Below are 9,379 nucleotides of genomic sequence, written 5' to 3' on the forward strand. Positions count from 1 at the left end.
CGGAATTAAGGAATTGAAATATTCAGTTGTAACAATTTAGGTAAATTCCAAATTGGTAAAGAACGTGAGATATTGTATATTTAAGAAAAAATGTACTTTTAAGCGAACAAGTTTAGATCTAAAGCGAATAATATTACTAAAGGAAGGATATATTAAGACATATGATTGCCTTATCAAGAAAAGGAATTTTTTTTTCCAAAACTCCTTCTCAACCTTCCCCACCCTATTCCCTACCTTCATTAACCCATCCCACACCCACCCACCCAACCCAACCCACCTTCTCTCTCCAATTTTTTTTTTTTAAATTTCAATTTTTTTTCCGTCACCACCCACACTGCTACCGCCTCTATAAAAAATTATTTTTATTTACTTTTTTTTATAATTTTAAATTTTTGTTTTTTCATTTTTCTGCACTACCCATCCCCCCTCCCTGCCAAATCCCACCCCCATTGCCCCACCCCGCACAAAAAAATTACTTTTTTTATAATTTTTAAATTTCTGTTTTTCATTTTTTTGCACTCCCTCCCCTAACCCCGCACAAAAAAAGTTTTTTTTTTTTTAAATTTTTTTTAAATTTTCGAATTTTTGTTTTTTCGTGGAGGTGGAGATAGTGAAAATAGTGGTCATAGTGGTGTTGATGGTGGAAATAGTGAAAATAGTGGTGTTGATGGTGGCACTAGTGGTGAAGGGGTAGGAGGTGCTAGTGGTGGAAGAAGAAGCAAAGGAGAGGGGTAAAATTGGCTGGGGCAGTGAGGTGGTATGCCACTTGGCCAAAATTTCAATGCCACGTGAGATTGGGTATCCATCTTGGACAATTTTAACGGATGAGGGGCATATTTGAGTCAATTGTATTTTTGTAGGGATATCTTTAGACCAAAAATATAACGGAGGGTAAACTTGACTCTTTTCTCATAGTAGATGGATATATTTGACCTTTTTCCCTATTTAGAAACTAACATATTTGAAAATGCTAATTCATACTCGTAGGCAAATTTTGTTAGTCATTTAACTTGAGACACTTATAGCCCGTTTGGCCAAGCTTCAAAAATCAACTTATTTTGAGAAGTGTTTTTTTTCAAAAGTGTTTTTCTCAAAAGTACTTTTGGTCAGAAGCAGCTTGTGTTTGGCTCATTAATTTGAAAGCACTTCTGAGCAGCAATTAGTGTTTGGCCAAGCTTTAAAAAACTGCTTTTTAAGTGTATTTTTCTTAAAAGTGCTTCTCAAAAAAGTGCTTTTGGAAAGAAGCTATTTTTTTATGCTTCTCCAAAACTGCTTTTGTTTCTCCTTAAAAACATTTTTTTTCCTTTCAAAAGCTTGGCCAAACACCACAATTTTTGGCCAAAAGTGCTTTTGGCAAAAAAAAAAAAGCATTTTTGGCCAAAAAAAACTTGGCCAAACAGGCTATTATATATGGTATTTTTCAACTTCATTTTTGAAGAAAACTACTCAGTAAAGGGATCAGAAAATAAAGCTTTTCAGATGATGAAGGATAACTGATAGGGGTGGGCATCGGTCGGTTCGGGTCGGTTGTGAATGTTATCGGTTCGTAATATCGGTTATCGGTTTATAAATATACTAAACCGATAACCAAACCGATAAGGTATCGGGTATCGGTTAGTCGGTTGTCGATCTTTATCGGTTCGGTTATCGGTTTACCCGATTAGAATAAAAACTATCCAAAAAATTCATGTTTTTGTTATAAAAAATCGTGATCATACTATTAAGAGAAAGGAATTGAATTTTTGCTCTTAAGAAAATAGGGATTAAATTTTAACTTAGAAAAAAAAACTTTCTTTGCATTTGAAAATCCCAATGAATGATCTCAATTTTCAAAGTTATAAGTTAATAGGAATAAGGGATAAGACATTCAACAATCTAATTTTAGTTACTATCTCACTGCGGCCGAGCATAATTCACAGGAAGATAATAAAATCTTAATCTTGTAAATACTAAAGAACCAGTGCAACAAAAGAAACCAATAGATAAACTAAAAATCTCAATTAATTCTTTAAAGATTAAAGCTAAAAATCTTAACTAAAGAATTTAAATAAGAAATTCAGAAAAGTTTAAAATTTACTCTAAGGATTAAGGTCAGAAGATGAAGAGTAACTACTGAGAGAATGGAGAGAATGAAGTCATAAGGTGATTTTATATACTTAGTAGGTAAAATTATAATTTTGTTAAAGTTTATTGGGTTATCGGTTAAACCGATAATAAAATTGGACAAACCGATACCCGAACCGATAACTCATTAGTTAAATAACATTAAACCGTTATCAAACTATTTACCCAATAATCCGATACCGATAATCCAATAGCATTTTATCGGTTCGGGCTATCGATTATACCCGATATATGCCCAGCCCTAATAACCGATAGTGACAGGAAAATGAGAATAGAATAACTACTTATTTTATTTTATTTTATTTTTCAAGGTCATTTTACAATCAACTAGAACAAGTTATTGAATATATTTAGGTTTGTTCTGATCCTATTGGAATCTGCAAGCTAATAATGATGTGATCAGTGACTGAAATTTTAAGTTTACTCAACAAATTAAAATATTTGGATTAGGTTCTAATCTTCCCATTAAGATAAAGACCAAATTCCATTTTAAAGCTCCCACGTGTCATTAGTGGATTTAATTAATCAATTTGACTTTTTACATTTCCATCCCATGTAGTAATTTTCAACAATTTCCTTAAGAGTTTAACATTACCATTTTTATGCAAAAGTTAACTTAAACATATAAACTTTTACAAACTTAAAATTTTGAGTTTATAAAGTCAATTTCTAAAATCTTCAAACAAATGTCTATAAAGGGAAAAAGACGTCAATGTTAAATGAATCTACAATTGCGTGAAAGTTATCTCCCATAGGAGAAAATTGTGTCTGCTAACAGCCATACAACGAATAAATAAACGGAAAAGGGTCAAAATTGTCCCTGACGTATTCACTTAAGTTTAAAAATATTCTCCGTCTACATATTTTGTAAAAATTACCCTCACCGTTAAAAAGCTGGCCCATTCATGCCCTTATTTCAGACGGACATTTGCTGAAACAAAAAAATTATTTTATTATATATGACGTGACAATTGCATATTGGTCAAAATTAAAAATCTAATTCTAACTCATATCTTATTTATATATAACCAACAATGATCCATCTTAGTCGTTTCAGTCCGTTAAACTCTTTTTAGTCCCTCAACCACTCGATTTCATACCCGACTCATGATCTAATCGTTATTTAGGTTTCATTTGTTAAAATTTCATATTTTTCTTTTTATTAATTTATTATTTGGTCCCTTTCCTTGTTTATCTTCCCCAACTTAATTATCGCCTACCGTTTCCCAACCAAATCAATACTGATGAATTGTGAAGCTAATTTGCTCATATGATTTCAATTAACTCTTAAAAGCTACATGGTGGCACAACAAATATAATGTAGGCAGAAAGATAACTAATTAAACCATAAAATCTTACAATGAAACATTAATTTCAAAGAGTACCTGATTTCACTCAAAAAATTAATTTAATAAAAAATGTTAATTTAAAAATAAAATTAAGGCCGAAAAATCTAAGATGGAGAGGGAGATTTGTGGGTGTTGAAGGGTGAAATCTAAGACGGAGTAGGCTAATAAGTGGATATAGGGTGAGATTTTAATTTAAGCCAATAAGAAATTAACACATAATAAATAATAATTTTTTTTCTTAATCAAAATAGGACAGTTAGTTTTTAGGGTATGAGTGGGCTGAAAAGTTGACGTTAGAGGCATGAATGGGCCAGATTTTTAATAGTAAGGATAATTTTTACAAAATAGGTGGACGGGGGTTATTTTTAAACTTAAGCGAATAGGTTAGGGGCAGTTTTGGCCCTTTTCCGATAAATAAATCCAAATACAATCAAACCTCTCTATAACAGTCTTGTTTGTTTCGGATATTTTTTAATGTTATAAAGAACATATATTTATAACAAAACATGACATTTAGTTCCGAAAAAAATGACTTTTTATAATGAAGTGTTGTTATATAAGGATGTTGTTATAAAGAGGTCTGACTGTACATGAGAATTTTCTTTTTTAGTTTGGCGTGAGTTGTTTTCGGGGCAAGTGCACAAATAGCCATTTTCAGGAATGCTATTTAGAAATTAGTTAGTATTTATTTTGTCCTGAAATTTTAAACTAACAATCTTAATTTCAGAAGAATTCAGGACGTTTTTGTCCCGAAAGATTGAACTGAAAACTCAAATTCAAAACGCATTGATTAATTTCTAAATAGTAGCGTTTAGAGTGGCTACCTACTGTCATCTTTTTACGTGGTTTTCCATAACATGTTGAAGACATTTTCTTCTATTTGTGAAAAAAAATTAAAAAAAAAAAAGAGACAAAAAGGAGCTTTAGCAATCAGTCTAAAGCAGTAAAAAGACACAAACACTAATCATAATTGGATGTGAGGATTTAACTCAATACCTTAAAATTAACTTAAACACCCTTCATCGTTGGGCTACCTATCTCATTTGTGTCAGAGGTGTTCAAAATATATGATATTTCCACAAAAAGAAATATTTGATTCACATGCTCTCTATAATTTTTTAACAAAAGGTATTCAGCTGACCACCCTTAGTCATAGTCTAATAATTCTAATAACAGTCTTGTACACTACAAGCGTGAATGCGATTACTGTTTTGTTTTTATGTATTTAATATATTAAACACTTAAAAAAGGGTGAATGTGAAATGAAATTTTTGAGTGAAATTTTAAGTTTCCCCCTTGACAAAGGGACATTGTCCCATATAGGAAGAGTAAGAAGTTTTTTATGGGTATATAAGCAATTGCTCTTCTTCTAACTCTTAAAGAGTTGAGAAGAAGGAAAGCCTCGTCTTGTGTTTCCCCCCTTGGCAATGAGACATTGTCCCATATTGGAAGAGGAAGAGGTTTTGAAGGTGTTGGTTTATGTTTAGTCAACAATGGCATGCCAATTGGAAGAGTTGGTGGAAAGAGTTGATGTGGATGCTAGGAGGAAGCTTCTTCCTTTGATGTCACTCATGACATCAAGAAGAGGTAGTTTGATGTCACCAATGACATCAAGAGGAGGTCTTTACCTCTATAAATAGATGCACTCCTTCATTTGTAGAAACCATCCCAAAAATAATACAACACATTGTAGTGAGTAGAGAGTTAAGAGAGAAATTCTCTTAAGTGTAATTGGGAACTCTCCCCTTCCTTTGTTAATATTAAAAAGGCAACTGTTCTCTGGTGGACGTAGGATTATTTTGATCCGAACCACGTTAAATCTTGTGTTCTTTCTTTTACGTTTCCGCTAACAATTGGTATCAGAGCAACATGATTCTTTAACGATCCAAGGAGGAAGAACAAGCAAAGATGAGTTCCATGAAGTTTGAAATTGATAGATTCAGTGGACGCAACAACTTCAATATCTGGAAGATCCAGATGATGGCGTTACTGCGGAGGGAAGGTTCAATCCATGCTATTGACGGAAAGTATCCTAAGGATATATCAACTCCCGACAAGGAGAAGATTGAAGGGGATGCATTGAGTGCAATCCAACTATCCCTTGCACCTAACGTGCTTTGTGAAGTGAGTACGGGTACCGAAGAGACGGCCAAATAGTTATGGAAAAATCTAGAAGGGCTATACCAAGACCGATCAGTGACAACAAGGATGTTGTTACAACAACATCTTCACACATTTAAGATGGGGTCAGGTACTTCGTTACAAGATCATTTAGATGCGTTCAATAAACTTGTCATGGACTTACAGATTGCAGGAATTAAAAAGGAGGAGAAGACACTTGCATGTGCTTTTCTATTTTCATTGACTTCAGGATATCGTGATATTGAGAATTCAATGATGTATAGCAAGGAGCCTATCAAGCTTGAGCAAGTGCGGCAGACACTTAACTCTAGTGATGTGCGGAGGCACATTGGAAGGAGATAGAGATGACCAGGCAAGTGGGCTCTTTGTGAGAGGCCGGACTAGCCAACAGGGAAAGAGCAAATCAAAGCACAGATCAAAGTCTCGTGTGAACAAGAAGAATACAGAGTGTTGGGGTTGTGGCAAGAAGGGGCACTTTGAACGAGACTGCCCAATGTCAAAGTCCAAGGAAAAGGCGAGTGCATCCACAGTTGAACAGGTACATGATTTTGATAATGATTATGTACTAACAACATCGTGTAATAATAATAGTAGTTATGGAAACAAATGGGTGTTAGACTCTGCTTGCACTCTGCATATGACGTTCCGAAAAGACTGGTTTAGCAGCTATGAGAAAAGTGGAGGAACCGTAGTAATGGGCAATAATGCAACTTGTGCAATAGTTGGCATTGGCTCAGTTCGGGTTCGCTGCCATGATGGAGTCGTGAGGACTATTACACAAGTCCGTCATGTTCCTGATCTGAAGAAGAATTTGATCTCCCTGAGTACTCTGGATGAACAAGGCTACAGGTACATGAGCGAAGCAGGAACTATAAAGGTGACTAAAGGTTCTTTAGTCATGCTGAAAGGCAAGCTGGAGAACGGCCTTTACACATTGGCCGGAAGCACCATTGTTGGCTCTGCAAATGCATCTACAGTGCAGTTATCTAATGATGACAAGGCAAGACTATGGCACATGAGACTGGGTCATATGAGCGCACGTGGACTGGAGATGTTGAGCAATCGTAACCTTTTGGAAGGTGAGAAGATCAACACACTTGACTTCTGTGAGCACTGCGTTCCATGGAAGCAAAAGAAAGTTAGCTTCAGCACTGTCAAACACAAGACAAGAGGAGTGCTAGACTACATCCATTCAGATTTATGGGGTCCCTCTAAACTTCCATCGAAGGGCAAAAAGAGGTATCTTCTCACTTTTATTGATGATTTCTCACGAAAGGTTTGGGTGCATTTTTTGAAGGCAAAAAGTGATGCTTTTGAAGCATTTAAAGAGTGGAAGATTTTGGTTGAAAATCAAATGGAGCGGAAAATCAAGTATCTTCGCACAGACAATGGCTTGGAGTTTTGCAATGAAGAGTTTAATGAATTCTGCAAGGTTCATGGGATCTCAAGACATAGGACTGTCAGGCATACCCCACAGCAGAATGGAGTTGCCGAGAGAATGAACAGAACTCTTCTTGAAAAGGCTCGTTGTATGCTCCTACAAGCCAAAATGTCCAAAGTATTTTGGGCTGAAGCAGTTCACACTGCTGCTCATATTGTCAATCGATCTCCAGCATCGGCAATTGACTTTAAGACTCCGAATGAGGTATGGTCAGGTGAACCCTCTAACTATTCATACTTACGAGTATTTGGGTGTCCAGCTTATTATCACGTTAATGAAGGAAAGCTTGAACCAAGGGCTGTCAATGAACCATACACAATTGCGAAGGGGAGGGAGAAGAGGCAAACACGAGAACCGGAACGCCTTATAAATCAAGCAAACTTGATTGCATATGCGTTCGTAGCTGCACAAGAAGAGATTAAAGATCTGGAGCCCTCCTCGTATATTGAAGCAACTTCTTGCAAGGATGCCGCACAATGGCGGTTAGCCATGACTGAAGAGATGGAGTCTCTTCACAAGAATCAGACATGGGTCTTAGTGAAAAGACAAAAGGGGAAGAGGACAGTTGGATGCAAGTGGGTCTACCGAAAGAAAGAGGGAATTCCTGAAGTGGAAGATGCTAGGTTCAAGGCGAGATTGGTTGCAAAAGGATTCAGTCAGAAGGAGGGAATTGACTACAATGAGATTTTCTCTCCAGTCGTGAAGCATAGCTCAATTCGCGTGCTACTAGCATTGGTTGCCCAATTTGACTTGGAGCTTCAACAGCTTGATGTCAAAACTGCTTTCTTACACGGTGATCTAGAAGAGACAATCTATATGGATCAGCCTGAAGGTTTCCTAGCTGAGGGAAAAGAAGATCACGTATGCCAACTAAAGAAGTCTTTGTATGGTTTGAAACAATCCCCTAGACAGTGGTACAAGAGGTTTGATGCATTCATGACTACACATGAATTCTCAAGGAGTGCATTTGATAGCTGTGTGTATCACAAGAAGATGTCTGGTAACTCAATGATTTATTTACTGTTGTATGTTGATGATATGCTTATTGCTGCTAACAACATTACAGAGATAAATGCTTTGAAGAAACTGTTGAGTAAGGAATTTGACATGAAGGATTTAGGAGCTGCAAAGAAAATCCTTGGTATGGAGATTTCAAGAGAAGACGGTGTTGTACATCTTTCTCAGAAGAGGTATATTGAAAGGGTTCTCAAGAGATTCAATATGCATACGTGCAAGCCTGTAAGTACACCATTAGCTCCTCATTTTAAACTTTCAGAGTTACAAATGCCTCAGTCCGAGGATGAGGTGGAGCATATGTCAAAGATTCCTTATGCCAGTGCAGTTGGTAGCATTATGTATGCTATGGTATGCACACGTCCAGATATTGCTCAATCTGTAAGTGTGGTAAGTAGATACATGTCCAGCCCAGGAAAGAGGCATTGGGAAGCTGTCAAGTGGATATTGAGATATCTCAAAGGAGCTTCTGGTGTTGGTCTGACCTTTCGAAAAAGTGGTGGAGGTATTTCAATTCTTGGTTATGTAGATTCTGACTATGCAGGAGATCTTGACAGAAGAAGGTCCACAACTGGATACATCTTTACCCTCGTTGGCAGTGTCGTTAGTTGGAAGTCGACTCTACAGTCGATTGTCACTTTGTCTACGACAGAAGCAGAATACATGGCAGCAGCGGAAGCGGTGAAGGAAGCTATCTGGTTGAAAGGTTTAGTAGTGGAATTGAGTTTGGTTCAGCTGGAATCAACTCTTAGATGTGATAGTCAGAGTGTTATTCATCTAATGAAAAATCAGAGATTTTATGAGCGGACTAAACACATTAATGTCAGATTTCATTTTATTTGAGATGTTGTTGAAGAGGAAACTATCAAGGTCGTGAAGTTTATCACAGACGATAATGCTGCAGATATGTTGACCAAGATAGTCCCACTCGCTAAGTTCGCACACTACAAGGACTTGGCGGGGGTATGCATCAATTGATGCAACTTCGAAGAGAATAGTTGTTAGGTGGATGTGGTATGTTCAACAATGGTTTGATTCTTCTTGTTTCTTACAACGGGGTTGCCTAGTAAGCTTAGAAGTTTTGGCCAGAGTTGTTCACACGCACGCTCGAAACGCAAACCAAGGTGGAGATTGAAGGTGTTGGTTTATGTTTAGTCAACAATGGCATGCCAATTGGAAGAGTTGGTGGAAAGAGTTGGTGTGGATGCTAGGAGGAAGCTTCCTCCTTTGATGTCACCCATGACATCAATAGGAGGTAGTTTGATGTCACCAATGACATCAAGAGGAGGTCTTTACCTCTATAAATAGA

The sequence above is a fragment of the Nicotiana sylvestris genome, chromosome 11, assembly GCF_000393655.2.
Source record: "Nicotiana sylvestris chromosome 11, ASM39365v2, whole genome shotgun sequence".
Lineage (NCBI taxonomy): Eukaryota > Viridiplantae > Streptophyta > Magnoliopsida > Solanales > Solanaceae > Nicotiana > Nicotiana sylvestris.